At 39.4% G+C, this 15,560-nt stretch overlaps 1 protein-coding gene across 7 annotated transcripts in view; it reads right to left on the bottom strand.

The window, feature by feature from the left end:
* TBL1XR1 (TBL1X receptor 1) overlaps positions 1–15,560 on the bottom strand; it is a 117,702-nt gene that overhangs the window by 60,933 nt on the left and 41,209 nt on the right. For 5 of the 7 annotated variants that reach the window (XM_040613044.1, XM_040613039.1, XM_040613046.1 and 2 more), the window contains exon 2: positions 5,860–5,924. The gene's annotated coding sequence lies outside the window, so the exon portion shown is untranslated. Of the gene's footprint in view, positions 1–5,859; positions 5,928–15,560 lie in introns of those variants that run through there. The other 2 variants (XM_040613040.1, XM_040613042.1) reach the window with 2 other exon arrangements.

Genomic DNA, 15,560 nt, shown 5'->3' with positions numbered 1-15,560 from the left:
CTCCCAGCCTACAGACTTGCTGTTGGTCTATGACAATATTCATTATTTCCCAACATCAACACCACTGAAACTAAAGGCAGCTTTTACTTTTGTTGACATGAACCAATACCAACTTTCTGTTGATAAGAAGGAAACCAGGATCAAGATCTGATGATACAAGTAACACATTAACATGGTCTTCTGTGAAATAAGCCCTGCTTCTCTCCACTTGGTAACACTTGTGCTCCGACGCGAAAGAGCCTGTCCTTGGGTTTTCTCTACAACATCCTACTTCACATATGCCTAATATCCAGTTTAATTTTTCAAATATGCAACAAGCTTAGTCAACGTCAAGAATATTTAACACTGTATTTGTAATGCATTCGTATAATGAAGCAGAGAAAGGATCACTGCAGTTTATGTAACTTCACCACGGGCATAAGGCAGTGAACCCACAGCAGAAATGTAACATCTCCCTCTCCTCTAAAGCAGATGGCATGCTGATCAAGTAAGATATAATCTAATGCTAGCTGAACTACTGCTATTACCTATTGAACCAAACCCAGTACAAAGCAGTAAAGAGAGAAAAAAACCAAGGCAGGGGAGGTGAAGGAGGAGGAAGACAACAAGGAAAAAAACCTCACAAGAGTAAAAGAGCCGTAACATAAGACAACCTATTGCAGCAGAAACAGCCGCTTTTCAGGTACATTTAAGATTTAAAAACCTAGGAATGGCAATAGGCAAGGAACAGCAATGGCCCTCATCCTGTTCTAGAGGACGTCACCCTAGTTTGAGATGTTTGCCCAGTTCCCTTTGTTCTTGTGATTGCACTGCACTGGGCACCTGCCAGGGGCTAAATATCCCGGCTGCTTAGATTAATTACTTATTTATGATTCTGCCGAGAATTCTTAGTCAAAGCTCATTTCTGAACTGTAAAATGCTTAGAGAATCAGCAGTGAAAGTTCTCTGACAAATGCTACTTCAAAATAATGCCACCACTTCTTAAAAATTTTAAGAACAGTAGTTTCCCTTTCAGTTGATTCATTCAGTAGTGAACTTTAAATAATGGTAGAAAAAGGAGGCAAGGGGTCCTTACCAGAAAGGGATCTTACTACTGTGTTTCTTTATGTAAAGGAACAGAAAATTTAAAAAACCTCCAAAAAATGGATCAGAATGCAGTAGTACATACAGTTTTTCATGCTTATCACAGTATGCACCCTACCACACCACATAATTTTTCTTCTATATCACATTATTAGCACTTCCTCTTCAACACTAGGTCAGCTAATTCATGCTGATCCAATAAATAGAGCTTATGTATGAACACTCTGAAATATAATTGTTCAGTTGTAACCAATTATCAGGCAAAATACTTTGCACTTCACCTTCCTTCACTGATAAGAGCATCCACTGATTTCAGGAAGGAGCAGAACAGTCCAAAATTTCAAGTTGTAACTGAGAATAGACTATTTCAGAAACAGCTAGAAATGGGGGGTGGGGTGTCCCCCTTTTAAAGCTATACTCCATAAACTGTATAACCCACAGCCTGGTTAGCTTTATGCATGCAGGTACTCCTTATTTATATCTCAACAGAACTATTCCTATGCTTGAAGTTACATGTACACACATGCTTACATATTTGAAGAATAAGGGCCCCAGTCTTACAGGATTATTTACATGGAAGCAATTATTCATGTCTCACATGGCCAACATCTTAACTACTGTCAAGTTTCATAAACTCTTGAAAGCAAGGTCCCTGTTCTCAGCACAACGAAAACCAACCTTCAGCTTTACTGTCTTTCCAAAGGTCTGCCCACCCGCAGATACTCTTTCCTACACACTTTTAGTTCTGAGAGGACATTCAGCTCCTGTTGAAACAAAGTCAGTTTCGTAATTCCAGGCCAAATCCTGGAGCTAGCGGCATGGACCTCCTGCTGCCCTTGGCAGGCACCAGCAGAGGCAGAGCTTCCATGCCAAACCTGACTCCTCCAGTTCCAGATGCAGGCTTCTGCCCTCGCCCCTGCTTGCCTTCCACTGCATGAAACCATTTTAACATACTGGACTGGCAGAAGATTAACCAGGCAGATAGATCAGCACTTAGATGGGTTTAGCCATTTTGGAACCACAGGCTAATCGTTACATCCATTTATTTCTTCAGCTGTCTTCTAAGGAGTGGTAAGTTCACAGGACAACACTATGGAAGGCACCACAAAGGGGTTTGAAGGAAAAATCTTGCTGCAGTCTTGGGGAAGTTTTTACAGACACGTTCCAATCTCTTCACTGAACGCTTTTTTCTTTGGAGTGACTTATGTCCCCAGCTCCTTCAGCAACTCCTGCCATTTCTGGGCTAAATCCACTGGGCAGATAATCACATTGAGCATTGCAGCCATCAAGTTTCCTGGCCTAAGAGACTTGGTCCCTGCAGAGTTGTCCTCCTATAACAAGTCTCTTTTACATGTAAGAAAGTCAACATCACACATAACAGGTGTGTTACACCTTCAAAACACAATATTCACCTAAAAGTAGACAGCACTGAAAAGAATGGACTTTGAAAAGGACATTGAAAAGAATGGACACGCCAACTTTGTATTCCCTTCGGGACTATGAGGACATGACTTAGCTGTCGACAGCCCCGTTTTCCTGTAGACTAACTTTGTGCTCACCGCCTATCCTCAGACTTCCCTTGTGTTAGCTTGTAATGAATGATAACATCCTCTGTTCTCTTCTGCAAGAGATCTTTTTAACTGATCAGTGTGTTGAACTCTGTCAAACTAACCACGCAGTAAAAGATGGAGCCGAGAACGCGGACATTGTGTTTTTCAGGACGCCTCTCAGAAGGCCACCACACTGCTTTTCTTGCTTGATTCTTGCACAGCCCTTTTTGGTTCCTGTCAGATCCATCGCAGCAAGCTGTCGATACGGGAGTCAAAGTGGCACTTCCCAGCTTTCTGTAAGTTTCTGCTTTTTGCACACTCCTTTTTATACATGTAGATATAGATATATATGTGCATATAGCGATACGCACACACCAGCACACTCATGTATTGCCACACATATTTCTACATATACAGACACACAAAAAGGCAGGCCTGCTTCAATGACCTGTAGAAGACAGAAAGGCAAACTGCTTTCCTTCTAAAACTTACAAGAGAAGCCTTGCAAGGTACGATGGAAAATCTCTCTCAGGTAAGCTACCTATCCCACCACATAACAAGAAAATTAATTTGCTAAAGCAAATTGTGGAAACCCTAACGTGATCTTTTACTTAGGCCAGAGGTCCAAGACTTTCGATTTTTATTTCCAACACATTCATTAATCCTTGTGACTTTGGATTAAGTACCCAGTTATCAGCCTCTAAATGAGCCTTCGAAAGCCTAGAAAATTAGCATTACACATGAATTTTCCTTCACTTAACAGGCCTTTTTTGCTAAGCCCTTGTAACTTTCCTTTGAGACCCTGAGGAACATTACAGTTGACTGGAAGAATGAGAACTTTCACCAACTGAACACAGCCATACTCTCTCTTAGCAGGCTATATCACAATACAAATGTTTTATTTAAAAAAAAAAAAAAAACAACTGCCAACAATTACAACGTTTTTAAGGAGTAACTGATATTTTACCTATGTAGTTATCACTTAACATACCATATGTGATGCAAAAAAAAAAGCATCTTTTAATCACCCTTAAATAGAAAAGCAAAGAAAAAACAAAGAGGGTGTGTAAATTCTGTGTTTTACTCTTTTTTTCTGTGCTAAGAAATGGAACTGACACTCATGATCAAAAACCTGATCAAAAATGCTAGCATCATTTCTCAAGGGAATCAGAAATTCCTTTCTGATTCAAAGTTATGTATTGAACACAGGTAGCCAAGTTAAACCAAGTCCTGCTTAGGAGAAGAACACAATCTGTTTTTCTCAGGTCAACCTCTGGCCCATACTTTGCCTATACACATCAGAGAGAAAAACAACATAATAAAAACCTATAAAAGTCTTTTTTACTATAAACCAGATTAAGTTATGATTACTTTTGGGAGGATGAAGAATGTGTCTAGCTTGTCTCTTCAATCTACATTCAAACTGTTTCAAAGTTAATTAAGAGGTGAGTAATTGTTTAGAAATCTCTAGAATAATAAAATATAACAACTTATAGCACAAAAAGCAGCCCTTAAAGAAAAGTGTGGGGAGTATTTCACTTCACTCCAAGTAACACTTGAGAATGTTTTATGATCACTGTAACAACTAGCATGCCCCTGAGACTGTGCAATTCTGAATTTCTAATATAATTTGTAGGGGGAAAATTAGGACAAAATGCAGTAACATTTCAAGTACAGTCTCTCAGTATTTTAAAATTTTATGAAGTATAAGGACTAGGTTAATATGGAATGAGTCATGTTTTTAAGAGAAGCAGTAATACAGACCTGTATTTTAAATCATAACTAGAAACATGTTTAATACAAAATAAAAAGAAATCAGAGTAGCTTTTTGTTGAAAAAAGGTCAACAACAACAATGAAAATTTAGCAACAATAGAAAAGGCTGAGAGCACTGCTAGTTTTAGTTTTGGAAAGTTACAATACCAGGCTAAGCTACCACGTAAAAATGATGCCTTCTCACTCAACAAATCCCTTCCTACCAGCTGAAATTCATCCTTAATCAATACAAACTTTACACATATCAACTCTGAGTCTAAACAACAGGCTATTAAATCACATACATACTTGGTGCAGTTCTTCTGATTTCAGAGTTATATTTGCTTTACTTAGTGCCAAATATATGCTGCATTACATTTCACTCCACAATGTCTTTGAAAGTCAACAGAATTACATACGACATTTCAATGTAAAGCAGTTACATCCAAGCAAACTTTCCTGGAGTGTCATTTTGCTCACAGGGCAAAGACAGTGGAGTTGCAAAGGTATAAAGTGAGGCTATAATTTATTTACATGTTCTTTAGATCTTAGATGGCCACACAAACCAAAGGAGCCCAGCTCTGCTCTCAGATTCCAAACTGAGTTTTCAAAGCTAGTGGTTAGAAAGACTATCCCTTTAACTTCTCAGTGATCTAGAGATGCTTGAAATATGTAACTCAGGCTAGCACTTTATGCATTTATTTCTTAAGGCAAATTCTGCAGTCACCATCCTTGTACATCTCAACTGTGACAACACAAGATACCAAGACTGCTGAAAAAGAACATTATTTGATCAAATCTGAAGCACTAAGTTCCAATCCTTATCTTCAGACCTCACCTCTGCTTTCCATCTGCATAACTATCAGGAAGCATAAGTAAACCATAAATACAGTTGGCAAATACAAACTTCCAACAGGCTGTATCGTTGAGTAATATTCCAGAGATGGGACAATAAGACTGCATCAAGCAAGCCCCTTTCTATAGGAGCTCAGATTTTAACGTCAGTATTATTATGCTGTCAAATGTGCTGAATCAAAATATACCTGATACTGCACAGATTTTTATTATTTCTTTTTTTAAATAGGAGAAGCTGTTAGTATTGAAGCACACGAAGAACATCCAAATGGGGGCAACAGAGCACTCAGCTGGGCTACAGCTTGCCCCAGACAGGCTTGTGGCCAAAAGAGGAAGCAAAACCAGTTACCAACAGGATGAACTATGTTATTGTCAAGTCACACTTTTCGATTCAAAATTAACATGCTGCCCTACTTTTCATCAGACAAAATCCAGGTACAATTGTAATATTTTTGTCAAACAGAATAATGGTCTAGATGTTTCTTAAAAAATTGAAACAATCCACTTACGTAATAAAAAGTAGTTATTCTAAAAACGCTATTTACAACGTCAGTTGGCTTACAGTGTATCGGCAGGAAGGAACTACACAACCTTTAGTCAGTTAAAAAGGTACTTACCATTGGCAGTGCATTGATATGCAGAAGTTTTCCTTTCAGGTGCCTCTTGCCACTGAAGGGTGATGCTGACAAGGAAATGAGACAAAATAGGAAACATTAATATTTAGTATTTTGAAAATGGTGGTGTTAACACAATAAAACATTATCAAGTATGGGCCTTCACAGCTCTTGCAGCCTACTCTGTTCAAGGAGCCAAGTGATTACCACTGAATTTGTATACAGCCCAGAGCAGCAGCGATCAGGCACAGAAGAGCACACAGACGTGAGGTTTTGCATATATCCTGCCCTACCCACATCACACAAACTGTTCCTACGGGGAGCCTGAAACACAGACCTTTGAACAAATAAGCCTGTTGAATGAATACTTAGCACCATCAGACCTCTAGACAGTTGCACCCATTCAGCAGGAGTACGCACAAACAAAACAATGCATGTATAAAAAATCCTGATGTCTGGATTTTGCATTAGCTCTCCAGAAAAAACTTCAGGAAGTTAACTAGGCAAAGTAGGCAGCTTACAGTATCTTCTGCCCATGCCAAATTTCTTCTGGAAATAAACCTCAGCTACCAACTTCTAAACATTCTGGAAAAGCCCAAGCAAAAATCAGCATTCCAGTAGTTTGACTTCCAAAATGGTTACATCCACTGTGAAGCAGTTAAAAAAACAAACAACAAAATCAGAAATCTCTTCTCCTAACACATATTACAGTAAATAACTCCATTTACGTACGCAGGTGTGCCTATGCACCCAGTGAGTTACCAACTCCTGCAGTGACCTCAGTAATTTAAAAAAAAAAAAACAACAGCTCATACTAGCTGCTGGCGACATTTGACAACATATACATAATAGAAATCTTCCTAGTGCAATATGAAAGAGAAATCTTTCCCATCAAAAACTGCACAAAAACATAATCCAAAAAAATCCATGCTCCTCTTCTACATTTTAGTAATTTTCTTTACATATCAATAATAATTTTACACATGTAACAACAAAACAGTTAAGTACAAGCAAACACATTTTGTTGTCCAAATAGATCTTAACTCTATCCACTGTAACATCCATTTTTATTATGACAACTTGTATTCACACTAATATTTCTGAGTCGTTGCTCTCCATACAAATACTCGCCAGACTACTTTTCTTTAGGAAATAATCTAATCGCCCACTCAAAGAGCAGAAAGGGTGACAGATGGACATGGGTGACTAATAAAGTATTATCAGACTATTTTTAGATTAAACTATTTACAAAGCATCTGTAAACTGTGTTTAAAAACTTTTACTATGAGTAAACAGTAACTACGGTTTTCAAGGCTTATGATCAACACAAAGTTCTCACATGCAATTTTCAAGCTCAACCAGTAGTTAATGGTTTATTATAAAGCCATTTTTGGACACAGGGGAAAAAAAAGAAAAGTGTTACAGCAGTCAAGCTTGTTTTATATCTTAGGACCCCACTGCACCACCAAGGTGGGCAGAAATGTAACCTTCACAGTGCAAGTGAGAGATGCAGCAGTGGATGCTGAACAATGCAGGAGGAATGCTGGGAACTGAAAGAATTTGCAAATATACTCCTGTTTCCTTACTTAGTTGTACTGGTGCTGCAGAAATTATTTAAATAGGCTGAGGAAAACTCCACTCCTCGAGCAGCACGGTTTCTTATGCAGAGTTACTCAGAAAGTTTCTTTTTTTCCACAGCCAGAGCTGCAGACCAACAAAGAACAGAAAGCTTTATCAGCTTGCTCAGCCGATCCCATTAAAACAAAGAAAAAATTACTTGCTAATAACAAGAGTTTTCCTTAAAAACAGAACAAAACACCACCCAACAGTCCTCTGAGAATAGTCTAAATCATTATAAAAACTGCATACAGAGAAACGCAGAGGACTATGCTGTCCCGTTCCGAGTGTGACGCTTGGTTTGAGTTATTTCATTTGGGAAGGAACACTGCAAACATAAATAAAAGGATGATTGCACAAACATAAACCATTTTCTTCAATGAAAAAAGGCTTTCTTTAGTACACACTGCCCAAACTGTCTTCTTCCAACACCTCTCTGCCCTTGTGCAATCTTCTGAGTGCAGTACTTCTCGTCAAAGCCAGAGAGGGAAACCTTTCCGTCTGATCCGTGGAAGAGGCTTCTTGTCCTTCACTTTATATCTAAACAGGGCAGTGACACGGAAAGAAGCTGGAAGCAAAGACTCAAGAGAGCAGAGAATGAGAAAAGAAAGGGTTCACTGACTCTGCTTCATTCCTCACTCATGTTAATTGGTTGTAGGCTCCAGTTTTAAATAAGGGCGCTTGAAATGACACGTAAACATTTAGAAAACTCTGTGATGTCCTTCTTCAGAATCAAGTACTGAGTACAAATGCCTCATCGGCAGCTTTTTTCTTTCCAAATTTATCCTATTGGATTTTGTCATTTTGGCATGTACCTTGAAACAATGCAGATGACAGCTATAATTTATTGATTTTAGACTATCTCTTGCCTTTATATACTGACCTGCTACGGTGATTTAAACAGCTGCCCAGGTGTAGTAAGAGCTACACCTACGTGACACTTAAAAATAACCCACCAGATGCCCTTGAAGTTGATAAAGCACACCTGGGGAACACACAGTACCTTGTGAGTTTGGTTCCTTCATCTTGGAGGGGCTGGGGGTTTACTGATGACTGATGACTAATGCTCTCAGCATTGTCTGAATACTGCTGCCCTCGAATTAAAAAGAAGTAAGATACTGCTATGGGTGTACAGACCTGCTCCCAGCCAGCACTCACCAGCTTTCTCCACACTGGGTTTTTCTGCAGAAGAATGATACACCTGATTGCCTGTGTCCCCCTGTTACACCACAAGCAAACACTCGGTACAATGCCCAATATCATCTCCTTGGAAAGATCATCCCGCTGCAGTGCACGGAGTGGCAGCACTGCCTGCCTGAAGCTATAAACTTTTGAGACCTGCATGCACACAGAGGTGGCAGAAAGGTCCAGGCAAACAGGTTGCACAAGACAGGCAGTTCCCATCTCCAGGGCCAAAACTAACATGCCAAACCAGCTACCAAAAAAGAAAATACCAATCCATGCCACTAACACAGACTGGGATGTTGTTATCAACCAAGTAATAAACGTGTGGTACAAAGACGAAACCACAGATAAAAACAACCGTGGCTCCGCACAGTGACAAATCTGGTTATAAACACATAGCACAGATGTACGCTAATGTTATTTCTTTACCTGTCTCCAAACATAATCAGTTCAAAGGAAGGATTTGTCTGAAAGTTATTTGCAAAAACATTTAATCATTTTCTTCCAGAAATGCCATTGTTTATGCTGTTTTTTCCTACCCATCCATTACCCTGGGTTTGTGCTACAGCTATTAACAATGTTTTCTGTGTGAGCTTTGAATTGCTTCTGCTCCTCATGTGGACTTCTGCACTCATGTTTTCCTTTTAAATCCTCTTAGGATTGCACTATTTATACCACTTTCTGAGATTTTGGTGCTATTTGAGCTCTAACAATAAATTTAGTCATTAGATACTGTGTTTTGTGAATTACAAAAGCCTTCTAAGGACACAGTATCTTTTAGTCTAAATTATCCTCGAGTAGCCTGCTTTTATCTGGATTCAGTATCTGGAAAAAGCGTCCCAATTGAAATAGAATTAAAAATAACTAAACCCTGGATATTCCCTTCAGTAACTAGGCTGCAAAAAGCATCAGACAATAGTTTTAAAAGCCTAAATTGAAAACTAATCACTCCATTGAATCCTTCCTTTCATTTGGTTAATAGGCATACACAAAACTAGCGGTGATTCTACCACCGCCGTGCTTGGAACATAAACAGAGAAAAATCAAAGTTATTTCTTTTAATCACAGTTCCACAGCGATGTATGGCATTTTTGTAAAACAATTCAGCACTTCTACAATAACATCTGCTTTTTAGTTTTAACAGAGAAGCTAAACTGAGACAAATGCCAACTCAAAAAATTCAAGAGAAACAAATACATATGGGGGGTGGGGGGTGGGAATCTGTACCGCACACAAGACAGCATTAAAAACTGTCATTACCTGCAAACAACTGGTAGCAATAGGGCTCCTAGTGACAAAATAACACACCAAGACTGCTCCAGTGCTCCACTCTGGGAGCACGCAGTGGCACAGCACTGGGAGCATGCTTGGATGAAGGGGGAATCACCGAGGGCATTTTAACAGGAAGTCTCAACAGGGAACAATCAAAGTATCCAAGACCTGCACAGAGAGATATCCACCTATAACGCTAAACTCCACCTGAAATGGCTTTTCTCTCTCTCAATTGAAAAATTTTTATTTCCTGATCATTTTCCTGTTCGGTCTTCAGGCTTTTATTACATCAGAAATAGGGAAAAACCTGACACAAGCCAACTTTCTGGATGTTTCAAAGAAGAAAGACTTAACCTACAGATTGATATCACGTAAAAGTTGCACAACTTTCCACACTTCAGAAATACCCTTTCATATTGCAAGCATCTGTATGTCTACAGACATATGTGAACCAACTATAAAAACAAAACAGGATATCTGAAGGGATAAAGAATAAGTACTGGGTAAGCAGACAACAGCATTCTGGACAAAAGATCATCTGGATGTAGGAACTATTCTTCACAAGTGCACAGAAGCAGGATCCACTGTGCAGTGCGAAACACGGGGAAAGCTAGAACACAGCAAAAGAATATTGTAGCAGCTATATACAAATTTAAACACCTATTTCTCTGAAAGTAAAAAATAGAGGCAATCACAGAAAATAGCTTACAGCCCACCAAAAGGAAAGGATTTATATAGAATCTTTAGCAAGCTCTATTAAAGACAGGTAACACAAAGAGTAATCTTGTATCAATCAGTCGGTACCATTGGGGAAGGAGGGCGAGCCAGCCGCGCTGCAGCATGATTTCACTTGCAAGGCATTTAAATTAAATTCATTAGTAAGTAACCCAATTCACATAAACTGAAAGATCCTTGAGGATGAAGTTAAATCCAGTCTAGACTGGGAAACAGTATAAACAGTTATTACTCAAAGCATTGAGCATTATGTGAAGGGACTGTGGCCTCTAGAGTACTCACAAAATCCCACCTTCACAGAAAGGCGGCCCACCTCTGGAAATTCAAGGTAGTTTCTAATTTGTGTTGCTTGTTTCCTTTCTGAAAATAGTGGACATGACGACTCGTGACATACTGGTAATGACAGTAGCATATTGCTAAATACTTTTTTTTGTGATTTGATTCTGGAACTGAGTTTGAAATTTAAATTCATCACTGCAAGATTAATCAGAGAAAACACTGAGAATAATAGCCTGTCAAACAGAGTTGTCTTAGCAGACTCACCTCAAATTGGAAAGAGAAATCTTTTTTTTTTCCTTGTGCAAAAAAAATAAATCTGATGTGTATTAGGGGCCACTCTTGTTAATCTCAGTAAGTTTATTACAGATTTCAAATATACCTAAAAACTGAACCAAGACAGAAACAAAAACATAAGACTACAACAAAAAAAAAAAAAAAAAAAAAAAAAAAACCACACACAACATAATAAATCAGAATTTCTTTTTTTTCCATTCCGTTTCCTCAAGGTAAAAAGAGCCATATTTCCCATGATACTAATGCAGGCTGATCCAGTTTGCTAAATCAACTCAGCCACGCTGCTTGGTGACAACCCTTCCCTTCTCCGTGCAGAGCAGGTTAACTCAGATGAACCTTCACAGCTGAACGGAGGGAGGCACCTGCTTTTGTTAACATGGCAAAGTGTTTGTAGGGAATTGATAGTTGCAAGGTTACCAGGACTTTTAAACTGATTTCTAATTTGGGGATATGGAACAAAGCTCAAACTGCTTCCCTGGAAAAAATACCTTCTTCCCTTTCCCTCCTTCTGCTAATGGTTTGAATATCCAAAACCACCGACAAGGCAGGCACAAAATATTCCTCTGCTCTGGGATTAATGGTGGCCTTGCAGAAGAACCAATCTAGATTATGGCAAGCATCAGAAATCATTACAGTGGGGGCAAAAGCAGAACTGTACATGTTTCTTAAAAAGCTTAATTTACTGAATTAATTAGATTTTGGTCTCAAAGCGCCATGCTTTGGGAGGGGGGGATACATGTTTTAAGTAGACTTCACATATGGAACTGGGCTCAAAATGTTTAAATAAGGTGGTGTCCAAAAATAACGAGAGGACATGACAATATCGTGTTATTTTAACCCTGATGAATGTAACCACCTTGCAAGCCCTGTCTGTGTTTCCCTCAATGTCGGTCCTACTATCACCTTTACTTTTTTGGGCAACCAGAAGTCAAATGGGGCATTCTTTCAAAGTAAAAGCTTGATCTACATTTTTGTTGAGCCAAGCTAATGAGGTGCAGAGGACATTTAGACAATGCAGCAGGACTTGCGTTCTGCTGCAAGACACAGCACTCTGCAGTTTGACGTCAACAGGCTCAAGAAGTCCCACTGTGGCCACTGACCCTGAACATCGGGTACACCCAGTGTTGCTGAAGCTATGGCTCTCCTCCTATCCGAGAACACATTAGGAATGCTGGTTGCCTTCCACCTGCCTTCTGCAGAAGCACCTTGCAGGTATTTGCCCTTGCAGCAAAGTATCAAGTTTATAAACAGATGTACACAAAAACATTTAAAAAATCCACCTTTACTTGTGATATTGGGTACATAAAAGTAATAGTACAGTCTGAAGAATTAGGATCCAAGAATTATTTTAATATATCCCTCAAAATTATACATTATTTTTAATACTCAAAAGCACTTAAAGATCCATAGGTATGAAAACATTTTTCTGGAAACTTAAAAGTAATACTAGAGGTCAAAAGTAAAGTCTGATGGAGCTTGGGCTCATATACCCCAGATGTTTCTGGGATGCAGTTCCCCTAAAATAAGGTGTTTATAATGCATTCCAGAATCTTCCTAAAATTATTGTTACTATTATTACTATTTTGTGCAAAGCCAAAGAAAAATGTATGCCTCTCACACTGCCAAAAAAAGGTTAACACTCACTGCCTTGAAATCATCCATTAAACACATCAAGGAATAATAAATATTTTTTCCAAAAATACTGCTCATCAGAAGTTATTGCACTTCTGCTTACAGTCCCCTCTCATTTGCCCAGGAACTTTTCAAAACTGAGTGACGCTTGGTGTATAATGTACTTGTGCAGCAGCACCATCTTTCTATAAAAATTCTGTGTCTTGTCATATTTTCAGACAAATAACCTACAGATTAAGCTCCTTCTCTGCAGGTAAACCTGTGATTAAGCAGCAGTTCAAGTTGCCCAAGATCAGATAATAAACAAGGAATTTCTCCCTTTTTCAAACCCCCACATCCTACCATCAGCAGACAATATCACCTTCCCTACAAACCCTCCTGCCTCTGCCTTTCCCATGCTCCCATTACTTCTCTAACAGGAAAAATTTGCAGCATTGTATGAGGGTGCTGACTCACAAAGAGTTAAAAACCTACCGGGAGAGGGCTGCCCTTGTTCATGCACTGGTTGTCTAGCCTTCCCGGCTAAGAGGACAACTTATTCTAACACAGCAGCTACTGAACTGTGACAAATTGCAGGCTAGGGTATAGGCAAAAAGACTGTGCCCTGCCAAGGCAAGCTTTCCTGCTTCACAAGCAGGTAAGCCATGCCTGTGGCAGGGGCTAAAAACTTTGAGGGAAGAGGGACAGCACACTCATTCCCAAAAAAGTTGCCTCTTGTCCATAAGAGCTCTGAGGGTGTAGCTCACCTGAAGGCTTTGGTTCAGTTTTATTTTCAAGTCATCCCCTAGCCAAAACCTACCTGCCATTGTGTGGCGAGACCTTGGTACCCTGCATGCACCCATTCCCAGCTGGGTGTTCTCACCACTTCCCTTCCCCTAAAAACCAGAAAATAGTAGCTTTCTACCACCCAGCTCCTGAAGCATCTCTCTGCAGGGTCAGAAGACAGGGAGAGAGAGAACACAGCCCTGAAAGGCAAGAAATGCAGGAACAGCCCTGCCCTGTTAGCCCTGTTGTCAAAATACACCTCTGTTTCCAAGGGATGCCTGGTGCCTTGGACAACAATGGGGATCCCGGCACAAAAATCGCATAGCAAACACAGAATGATGTACTAGGTAATGTGAATCATACCAGAAATAACACAAGACACTAACTGTATAAAATATATATATATTATTCTGTTGCCTTTTCAAACGACTCTGATACCAGCGCTGAGAAACTGTTTGTCTGTCACACTGATCAAACAGGGAAATAGCTGCACTGATACTAGACGTATACATGGAGTAAGAGACACCAAAACCTGTTCCAAAGAATAAGCAGCCTACACTGCTAATAAACATAGCAAAATATTTACTTTAGCTACCTGGTCAAGGAGAACAGCACTTATTAAATAAATCAAAGTCATTAATCAATAGCAGCACTAGACATGTAATGATGCCACTTGGTTCTTCACCTGTTAAGCTTTTTTGGGATTTTTGTTTGTATTTTGAACAACAGGACCTAAGCATGATTAAGGAAAACAAATTTGATTCATCAATGACAGCATATTCAGAGGATTTGATGAGCATCAGGAAATGAAGCCACAGCAGAGAAGTCTCACATAAAGACCGTCACTAGGCTATGATCAATTGATAACAACCTACCAGTGCCCTTATTCAAGTCTTTCATAAGTAGTAAAGCAAGGCTTATCTACATGTATTAAGCTATTTACCTCCTGTCAGAGGTGGTCTAATCTGGAAAAAAAATAAAAACAAAAAAATCCCCAACACCTTTCCTAAAAATGCTGCTCGTTATACTGATTAACATTTCAATCATGTTGAGCTTTCCTGTAGGAAACTCTTTTTCCTTATTGCAAATGAATGCAAAAAAACTGAAGCAAACCTAATTTGTTGCCAAAACGAGGGAAGTCAGTATTTTTGTTTCACTGGAAATACTTTCCGTTGACTTTCCTACAGTCATTGCAGCTGTATAGCTCAATTTATAGCCCCTTTGAACTAATATACTACATGTACAGAGCAACACACAGCAGGTGTTGATCCTACAAACAAGTGAAAGTGTGATTAGATAACCTATCATGCCACTTTGCAAACAGTCAAAAAAGTGAAAAACTTGCTAATGTTAGTAGCCCAGCACCTTGTATTTTCCTTTACACATGGTAAATTTTATCCAAACAAAATTGGAAGAGACCTGAATGAGACCTGAAGAGTCGCCACACCAGCTCAGGCCAAAGGGCTCCCCAGCCCATTACCAGCAATGACTCAAAGGCAAATGCCCAAAGGAAGAAAGAAAACAGCACCAACATGATCTAGTCCTCTAAATAATCTCCGAGCCTCCAGCTATTTTCAACTCAGATGACTTTTCAGAGCACAATTTCTTTGGTTTCTATGTATTTAGTAACCTCAAAGGAATTATCTGCCATTAACATTTTCAGTCCCATAAACACTTAGCATCTACCTCTTCTGGTAAGCAGTGTTACAGGTCTACTCCCAGCAACAAAAGAATAGCTTGCGTCCTTCTTTACAATTGTATATATCTGCCTCTTACCAGCTTAACCTGACATTCCTGTAAAAGAAAGGGAACCTCCGACCCCACTCACCCTCTCGGTGACTCTCCACAGCTCTCAGTACACCCCACTCCCACGCTGCAGCTTTTCCTTCATCAGTTGCTGCATGGAACAGCTACCTGATCTCAAT

Source organism: Falco naumanni, chromosome 13 (assembly GCF_017639655.2).
Source record: "Falco naumanni isolate bFalNau1 chromosome 13, bFalNau1.pat, whole genome shotgun sequence".
Classification (NCBI taxonomy): Eukaryota; Metazoa; Chordata; class Aves; order Falconiformes; family Falconidae; genus Falco; species Falco naumanni.
Note: the sequence above shows the minus strand (reverse complement) of the source record. Positions and strands in the feature narration are given on the sequence as shown.